A 9,397-nucleotide genomic window follows, 5' to 3' on the forward strand; every position below is an offset into this window, starting at 1 on the left:
GGACTAGCAGCTGGGCTGGGCGGGGCGTCGCACGGGCGGGGCGGGGCGGGGCGAGGCGGGCGCGCCCGAGGGTTAGGTTGCGCCGACGTGGGAAGGGGGACGCGCAGCTGGGAGCCGGGCGGGGCCGCCCGGGATTGTGGGAATGTGGCGGACTCTGCAGGGCGGCTCGGCTGCGCTCGGCTCCGCTCGGCCCTGCTCGGCTCTGCAGGCGCTAAAGGCTCAGATCCGCAGCTGCTGTCGGTCAGTCAGTCGGGCTCTATGCGAGGCAGCGAGGTACCAGCGTTCACGGCCTCCCAGGACCCTGCCATTGCCTGACCAGAAATGAACCTTACTCTCAACCATTCTTGGAGCATGCATTAAGGGAACCTCTCCTATATAGCAGACTTGGGCTTAGCATTAATGTAAAGCCTTCTGTATGCCAGGTATGGAATGAGCATTAATGGAGTACTTGCTGTATACCAGGCCTGGACCAGCTATTAATGCCATGCCCACGATGTAACCAAGCATTAATGCAATGCCTGGTGTATACCAGGCAGGAAACAAACATTAGTGGAATGCTTACTGTAAACCTTGCATGTCCAAGCATTAATGCAACACTTGCTATATACCAGGCATGGACCAGGTATTAGTGCAGTGCTACTATATTACAGTCAGGGAACAGGGATTAATGAAGTGCCTACTATATACCGAGTCCTGCCAAGTTAATTTTATGGTAGCATAGCCACGCCCATTCATTTATGGAGCTTTGCTGCCTTTACCCTGCACCAGCAGAGTTATGTAGTTGCTACAGCCCTAAAATATTTACTATCTGGAAGTTCCCATAGTGGCTCAGTGGTTAATGAATCAGACTAGGAACCATGAGGTTGTGGGTTCGATCCCTGGCCTTGGCTCAGTGGATTAAGGATCCAGTGTTGCCGTGAGCTGTGGTGTAGGTCGCAGATGTGGCTTGGATCTGGCATTGCTGTGGCTCTGGCATAGGCTGGCGGCTACAGCTCCAATTTGACCCCTAGCCTGGGACCCTCCATAAGCCACGGGTGCAGCCCTAGAAAAGACAAAAAAAAAAAAATTTCACTGTCTGGCCTCTTAACAGAAAGAGACCTAGAAAGAGGCCCAAACACACAGGAGGTACTCAACCCATGTGTTTCGAATGATGGGAAAAGTATAAAAGTCTGAGGTGCTCCTCATGCTGAGACCCATTTCATGGATGAGGAAAGTGAGGTGCCATTCTCCACAGTTCCCTGACATCGGCACCTCCCCCAGCCCTGACTTGGCTGGAACCCCCACCCCCACCCCCGGCTCTGCCCAGATCACATCATGTACCTTCCACGCTGCACCTTGAACACTGTGCTCACCTGTCTTGAGATAAGGGGAGAGGGGAAGGTCAAGGTCTCCACTGATTAGTTGATTGGAACTGAGGAAAGGTTGGCTCCTTAAGGCTCTGATCTTGGCCCTTCCACCCCCACCCTAGTTGGACACGCAGTCAGGGCAGGGGTCTGGGGTCCCCTCCCACACCCTGTCCCACAAATAGAGGAAAGCTCCACTTGAATAAAGAACTGTAACCAGGGAAGTGAACAGAAACATTGTCCCCTGGACCTTGGCTCCAGTGTCCCCTCCTCCAGGGAAGGCCGTCAGGCCAGGTCTTTCCAGGCCAGACCTTTCCAATGCCACCCCCCACCCCAGCAGCACCCTGCTGGACTTTCCCACAGCCCTTTTCACAGCCCGAAATCATCTTCTTTGCTTGCCTGTTCCCTCCTCACCCTATTGTAGGGTTCTCTGTTCTGATCACTGTTGCCTCTAGTATAGTACACAGTAGGTGCTCAATAAGTATTGAAGGGAAGAATGGATGGGTTCTTTGTTGTTTGCTCTCTGTCTCCCCCACCAGATTGTGAACTCCAGGAGGGCAGTGACCACAGTGTCTTGGTGACCGTGGGGTCCCCCTCGTCCTGCACAGAGCCTCCGGCCTCTTCCCTCCCCCTGCAAAACTCCTGGGTAGCAATGAGTGGAATCGCCCACCCTCATGTGGGAGTGCTACATGTGCAGGGAACTTTGTCCATCTTGCTCTCTGCGGTGTCCCCACAGCCAAAAACAGCACCTGCTATACAGTAGGTGATTGATAAATGTTTGTGAAATCGATGAAGGAACTCAGCGCTTCTGGGTGCTTTTTTTTTTCTCTGAAGAAAAAAAAAAATAATTGCACTTTCTTCCCTTCTCTGCTTCTGCTCCTTACCACCTCCAGCCTCCTCCTCACACAGGACTTAAACCTCAGGAGGGACCCTTCCTTTTGCCACTTAACTCTGGTATAGACTGCTGGTGGGTGACTTAGTATCTCTGGACCAGTTTCCCCATCTGTAAAGTGAACATAATACTGCCTGCTTTTCAGAGAGCTGTTGTGAGTAGCCAAGGAGAAGTTTCTTGTGAAGTACACAGTAGAAGCTTAATGTTTGCTGAAAGAGTCAAATACTAGAGAACAGTGGGAGATAACTCTAGGATAGCCCCCAGTGAGCCCCACTTCTTGGTATTCACGGCCTGGTGTAATTCACCCCCATGCCTAGGATGTGTGTTGAATTTAGTGATTCACTTCTTTTTTTTTTTTTTTTTTTTTTTCTTTCTTAGGGCCACACCCGTGGCATATGGAAGTTCCCAGGCTAGGGGTCAAATCAGAGCTGCAGCTGCTGGCCTACACTACAGCCTCAGCAACATGGGATCCGAGCCACGTCTGCGACCTACACCACAGCTCACGGCAATGCCAGATCCTTAACCCACTGAGTGAGGCCAGGGATGGAACCCTCTAGTCAGAGTTCTTAACCCTCTGAGCCGCAACAGGAACTCTCATGATTCACTTCTTTTTGCTCCTCCTCCTCCTTTCCTTCCTCCTCCTCCTCCTTCTCCTCCTTCTTCTTCCTCTTCCTCCTCCTCCTCCTTCTTCTTCTTCTACTTCTGTTTTAGTGATGCACTTCTAACAAATAGAATATGGCAGGGAGTTCCCGTCGTGGCTCTGTAGTAACAAATCCGATTAGTATCCATAAGGATGCGGCTTCCATCCCTGGCTTTGCTCACTGGGTTAAGGATCCAGCATTGCCGTGAGCTGTGGTGCAGGTCGCAGATGCAGCTAGGATCCTGCATTGCTGTGGCTGTGGTGCAGGCCGGCAGCTGCAGCTCCAATTCCACCCCTAGCCAGGGAAGCTCCATATGCCTTGGGTGCAGCCCTAAAAAGACAATAATAATAATAATAATAATAATAATAATATGGCAGATGCCACCTCAGAGATTTTGTTATATAATGCCTTTGGCTTTCAGCTTGGGCTCCCCTTCTCTGGTACTTACAGAGAGCTCTTTACAGAAGTCTGGACTATACTACCCTGCTGGAGGAGCACATATGGTATAGAACTGAGGCCTCCCACCAAGAGCCACAGGATGGAGCCAGCTTGGAAGTCACTCTTCCAGCCCCAGTCAAGACTTCAGATAATGATGCAGCCTCAGCCCACAGCTTGACTGCAGCCTTGTGAAAGACCCTGATTCAGAACCATTCAGCTACATCACTCACAAATTTCTGACCCTCAAAACTATGCGAGATGATGAACGTTATTGTCTTAAGGCACCAAGTTTGGAGGTGATTTATTATACAGAAATTAATAACAACACATGTACCCAAGAGAAATGAAAGCACAGATTTACCTAAGACCCAAGCACACATGTTGTAGCAACTTTATTGATGACATCTCCAAACTGGAAATAACCCAAGTGTCCACCAACAAAGTGAATTGATGAACAAAATGTGGTCCATCCACACACTGGAATATTATTCAGCCATAAAAAGGAAACCCATACACCATGGATGAATCTTAAATGTCTTATGCTGAGTGAAAGATGCCAAACATGGAAGAAGGTGTACTCTGATTTAATTTATACAAAATTCTGGAAAATGCCAACTACAGAAATCTATGGTGACTGAAAGGAGATGGCTGGTTCCCTGGGATGGAGGGTGGGAATGGGAAGGAACACAAGGGAAATTCCTGGGGGGATGGAAGCTATTGTTTACTATCTTGATTGTGCCCATGGTTGCACGGGGATAGACATATGACAAAACTCATCAAACTGTACATTTTATTTTATTATTTATTTATTTTATGGTTGCATCTGCCGCATATGGAGTTCCCAGGCTAGGTGTTGAATATGAGCTGAAGCTGCCAGCCTACACCACAGGCATAGCAATGCAGGATCTGAGCCGCATCTGCAACCTACACCACAGCTCACGGCAATGCTGGATCCTTAAACCTGCTGAGCAGGCCAGGGATTGAACCTGCATCCTCATGAATACTAATCGGATTGGTAACCCACTGAGCCACAATGGGAACTGCAAACTGTACATTTTTTTTTTTGATTTTTTTTTTTTTTGGTCTTTTTTTTGCTATTTCTTGGGCCGCTCCTGCAGCATATGGAGGTTCCCAGGATAGGGGTCGAATTGGAGCTGTAGCTGCCAGCCTATGCCAGAGCCACAGCAACGTGGGATCTGAGCCGAGTCTGCAACCTACACCACAGCTCACGGCAACGCCGGATCGTTAACCCACTGAGCAAGGGCAGGGACCGAACCTGCAACCTCATGGTTCCTAGTCGGATTCGTTAACCACTGCGCCATGACGGGAACTCCATGTACATTTTAAACACATACAGATTATTACACTCAAGTATATTTTCATAGAGCTGTTAAAAATAAGAAGTCAGAGTTCCCCTCGTGGCTCAGTGGTTAATGAATCCGACTAGGGACCATAAGTTTGCGGGTTCAATCCCTGGCCTGGCTCAATGGGTTAAGGATCTGGCGTTGCCGTAAGATTGGTGTAGGTTGCAAACTCGGCTTGGATCTGGCGTTGCCGTGACTCTGGCGTAGGCTAGCGGCTACAGCTCTGATTAAACCCCTAGCCTGGGAACCTCCATATGCCTTGGGCGCGGCCCTGGAAAAAGACCAAAAAAAAAAAAAAGAAGTCTCCAAGGAGGTGGTACTTGTAAAGTACACGGCAGGTGCTTTATAAATGCTTAAGTGTTTAAACGGACCCAAACAGGGAGCAGAATCAACAGGGAGTGTCTTGTCATTCTCAGCCATTCACTAAGCACCCACCATGTGCCAGAGCTGGGCGGGGACCAGGAAGGCCCCTGTGGGTAAGATGCAGAAACATAGGCCCACAGAGAAAGGGTGAACGGGTGCCAGGGCCCAGATGGTGGCTAATTGCTGACTTAGGCTTCTCCACCCAGAGGCCCAGAGAGACAAAGTCCAGAGCTACACGCCTTGGCGGCTGGGAAGCCCTGCCCTCCTGTCCTCAAAGCCACCTCCCCTCCTCCATCGTGGAAGTCGGCCTCCTATGGCCTGAGGAGTTCGATTTTATGAGGGGGTCCAGGCGCCAGGGAACAAGGCTATTTCCTGGCATGGAGTTGAGAATGGGAGCAAAGGTGAGTGGGGCCCAGGCTGGGGGCATGCTGGGTTGGAGGGGTACCTAAGGCCAGAGCACCAGCCCTGGGATCAGGGGGCAGATTCCACAGCACTCAGTCCCAGGCCTCAGTGCTGAGAATAGGGTGCTCATTGCCTGTGTCTGTAATGAGCATCCCCTATGTCACGTGGACGCTCAGTGTCAGAGTAACTAGAGGGAGCTCCCAACTTTAGTCTACCTTATGCTCCAAGCTGCAATCCCAGAGGGTACTTACTCGTTTTCTTCCCTTACTTTTTCTTTCTTTCATTTTTTTTCTTCTCTTACTTTTTCAAAGATGGTGCAATCCAAGAAGACAGGGTGAGGCATCTGAGTCTGTCCAGGTCACAGTTAGGTGGACCTGGCCTGACCTACAACAGACACACAAAAAATGTTAGTGGCACAGCTCCAATAATATTAGCTTTCACTCTTCTTTTTTTTTTACTTTTTTTTTTTGTCTTTTTGCCATTTCTTTGGGCCGCTCCCGCGGCATATGGAGGTTCCCAGGCTAGGGGTCGAATCAGAGCTGTAGCCACTGGCCTACACCAGAGCCACAGCAACGCAGGATCCGAGCCGTGTCTGCGACCTACATACCACAGCTCACGGCAACGCCGGATCCTTAACCCACTGAACAAGGACAGGGATCAAACCCGCAACCTCATGGTTCCTAGTCGGATTTGTTAACCACTGCGCCACAACGGGAACTCCAGCTCTCACTCTTTATCAAAAAAGACATGGAGTTCCTGCTGTGGCACAACAGGATCAGCGGTGTCTCTGCAGCACCAGGACACAGGTTCGATCCCCAGCCTGACACAGTGGGTTAAAAGATCTAGCATTGCCTCAGTTGTGGCATAGGTCACAACTGCGGATCTGATCCCTGGCCCGGGAATTCCATATGCCACGGGGCAACCAAAAAAACAAACAAAAAAAGATGGAGTTTCCTTGTGGTGCAGCAGGTTAAGGATCTGGTGTTGTCACTGCAGTGGCCCAGGTTACTGCTGTGGCGAGGACTCGATATCTGGCCTTGGAAAGTCTATATGCTGTGTGCTCAGCCAAAAAAAAAAAAAAAAAGATTCTTAATATCATTAGTCATCATCAGGGAAATGCAAATTGGAACCACTGTGAGATAACATTCCACAACCACTATGATGGCTATAATGAAAAAGGCAGATAATAACATCCTGCGGACCAGTATGTGGAAAAAATAGAACCCTCCAGCACAGCTGCTGGGAATGTAAAATGGTGCAGCCACAGTGGAAAACAATTTAGCAGTTCCTCAAAAAAAGTAAACATAGAATTACCATTTCACCAGCAATTCCACTCCTAGATAGCCATCCAAAAGAACTGAAAACAGGTGTTCAAACAAAACATTGTAAATGAATGTTCATAAAAAGATTATTCATAATTGCCACCCAAAATTCAACACCCAAATGTCCATCAGCAGATAAACTGACACACAAAATATGGTCCATCCACAGACTGGAATATTATGCAGCCATGAATAGCAGAGAAGCACCAACACTGGCTACATGGATGGACCCTGAAAACACGATGCTCGGTGAGAGAAGCAGACACAAAAAGACACACAGTGTGTGATTGCGTGGATGTTAAATGTCCAGTGCAGGCAAATCTAAAAAGGCAGAAAGTGGGTTCATTGCTGCCAGGCACTGGGAGGGGAAATAGGGAATGATTGCTTATGGAGTTGAGTTTTCTTTTGGGGGTGATAGAATGTTCTAGAATTGGTGATGGCAGTGCAAATAGTAAATATATAAACACCACTAAATTGTACACTTTAAAATGGTGATATATGGAGTTCCCATTGTGGCTCAGCGGAACTGAATCCGACAAGTATCCATGAGGACACAGGTTCAATCCCTGGCCTTGCTCAGGGGGTTGGGTATCCGGCTGAGCTGTGGTGTAGGTCACAGATGCAGCTTGGGTCCCACGTTGCTGTGGCTCTGGCATAGGCCAGCAGCGGCAGCTCCAATTTGACCCTTAGCCTAGGAACTTCCATATGCTGTGGGTGGGGCCCTGAAAAGCAAAAAATAAAATAAATAAAATGGTGATTTATGATTTGTAAACTATATCTCAAAAAAAATGTCAATAACCAAAAACAAACAAACCAATAACAAAGAATTCCCACATAGTCTGGCACACAGAAGGCATTCAATAAATGCTCAGGATTATCATTATCATGAGCTGAATGGACACAGTAGAGCCAGTTTTTAAATCAACGAACACTTACTGAGCACCTACTGTGTGTCTCATTCCTGGGTGCTGAGGACACAGCAATGAAAAAACAGACAAATATTCCTGCCCCTGTGGAGCCAATGTCCTAAGTGGGAGTAGACAGATAATAAACAAATCTAAGTACACAAAATGTATTGAGTATTAGATAGTAAATGCTTAAGAGGGGAAAAAGCCGAATAGGGGTTTTGGGAGGGGCCCGTTGAGGAAATGGGCAAGGCGCAGGCAGCAGGGACGGTCTATGCCAAGGTTGGAGGAACAGTGAGTGTGGCTGGGGCAGGGTGGGGAGGGGGTGGTTGGAGAGGGAGGAGGGGAGCACAGGGAGGGTACAGGGCACGTTGTGCAAAGCCTTTAGGGCGGTGGGAAGGACCTGGGCTTTCATCCTGAAAGAGGAGGGAGCCCTGGAGGGCTGGGGGCAGAGGAGAGACTTGGATTGACTCAGGTCACGTGCCCCCTCTGGTGGCGGCTGAAGGGAGGACACACTGTCTGCGGCTAGGGTGGGAGCCAGGGGCACAAAATGCAGGTGACTGTGCTGGCTCAAGTGAGCAAAGATGAGGGATGAACCTGAGTGGAGGCTGTGGGGATGGTGAGAAGTGTGCTACTCAGTAATAGCCTAGACTTTGCGCTCACAACTTCTGGGTTCATATCTCAGCTCCATGACCCTGAGCTGTGACCTTGAGGTAGTGACTCAATCTTTCTCCATTTCCTTTTTTGTAAAACAGAGCTATAATAGTTACCTGCCCCGGAGAGTTTAATTTATTATTATTATTATTATTTTGTCTTTTTGCCTTTTCTAGGGCCGTACCCGCGGTATGTGGAGGTTCCCAGGCTAGGGGTTTAATTGGAGCTGCAGCCGCCGGCCTACACCAGAGCCACAGCAACACGGGATCCGAGCCACGTCTGCAACCTACACCACAGCTCACGGCAACGCCAGATCCTTAACCCATTGAGCCAGGCCAGGGATCGAACCCGCAATCTCATGGTTACTAGTCAGATTCGTTAACCACTGCGCCACGATGGGAACTCCAATGCAAACTGTTTAAAACAAAGTCTAGGACACAGTAAACAGTCCATAGTGTTGTTTTGGGTCACAATCATAGTCATGATTATTATCATCTACTATTCCAGTGGAGTGGCTGTCAACCCAAGATCCATTTCATACTCACCACCCTTCCCTCACTTTGCCTCCTGGGGAAACTCCATGTGGATTACTGGAGGACAAAGGCTGGAGTTTTGTTATCTATGTGTCCCCAGCTTCCAGCTCAGGATTAGGTATCAAGAAGGTGACACTGAATGAATGAATGACTTTCCTCATTCTTCCAGGTAGAGTCCTACCAGCCTCCTGCCTGGACTCCCCATCACTGAGTCCCTTTGTCCAGGCTCTTTCCATAGAATTTTCCTTCTTAGACTAGGAAGTGCTCAAAGACCAAAACTAGTCAACTCCTACTTATCCTTCAAAACCCCAGCTTGAATGCCCCCTCCTCTACACAGCATTCTCCAGGGCCCTCTAGTAGAAACTTCATGCCCCTTACCCAGGCTCCCTTAGCCTTGGACCTTCCTTCTGCCTCAGCTCTGCATGACCAGGCTCTTGAGAATATCATCATACTCAAGCTCCCCCACAGCTCCTCTCCTAGCCTTGTTCCTTCCAACTAGACTGAGCTTGCTGCTGTCCCTGCAAACACTGTGCAGGCTCA

Source organism: Phacochoerus africanus, chromosome 4 (genome assembly GCF_016906955.1).
Source record: "Phacochoerus africanus isolate WHEZ1 chromosome 4, ROS_Pafr_v1, whole genome shotgun sequence".
Classification (NCBI taxonomy): Eukaryota; Metazoa; Chordata; class Mammalia; order Artiodactyla; family Suidae; genus Phacochoerus; species Phacochoerus africanus.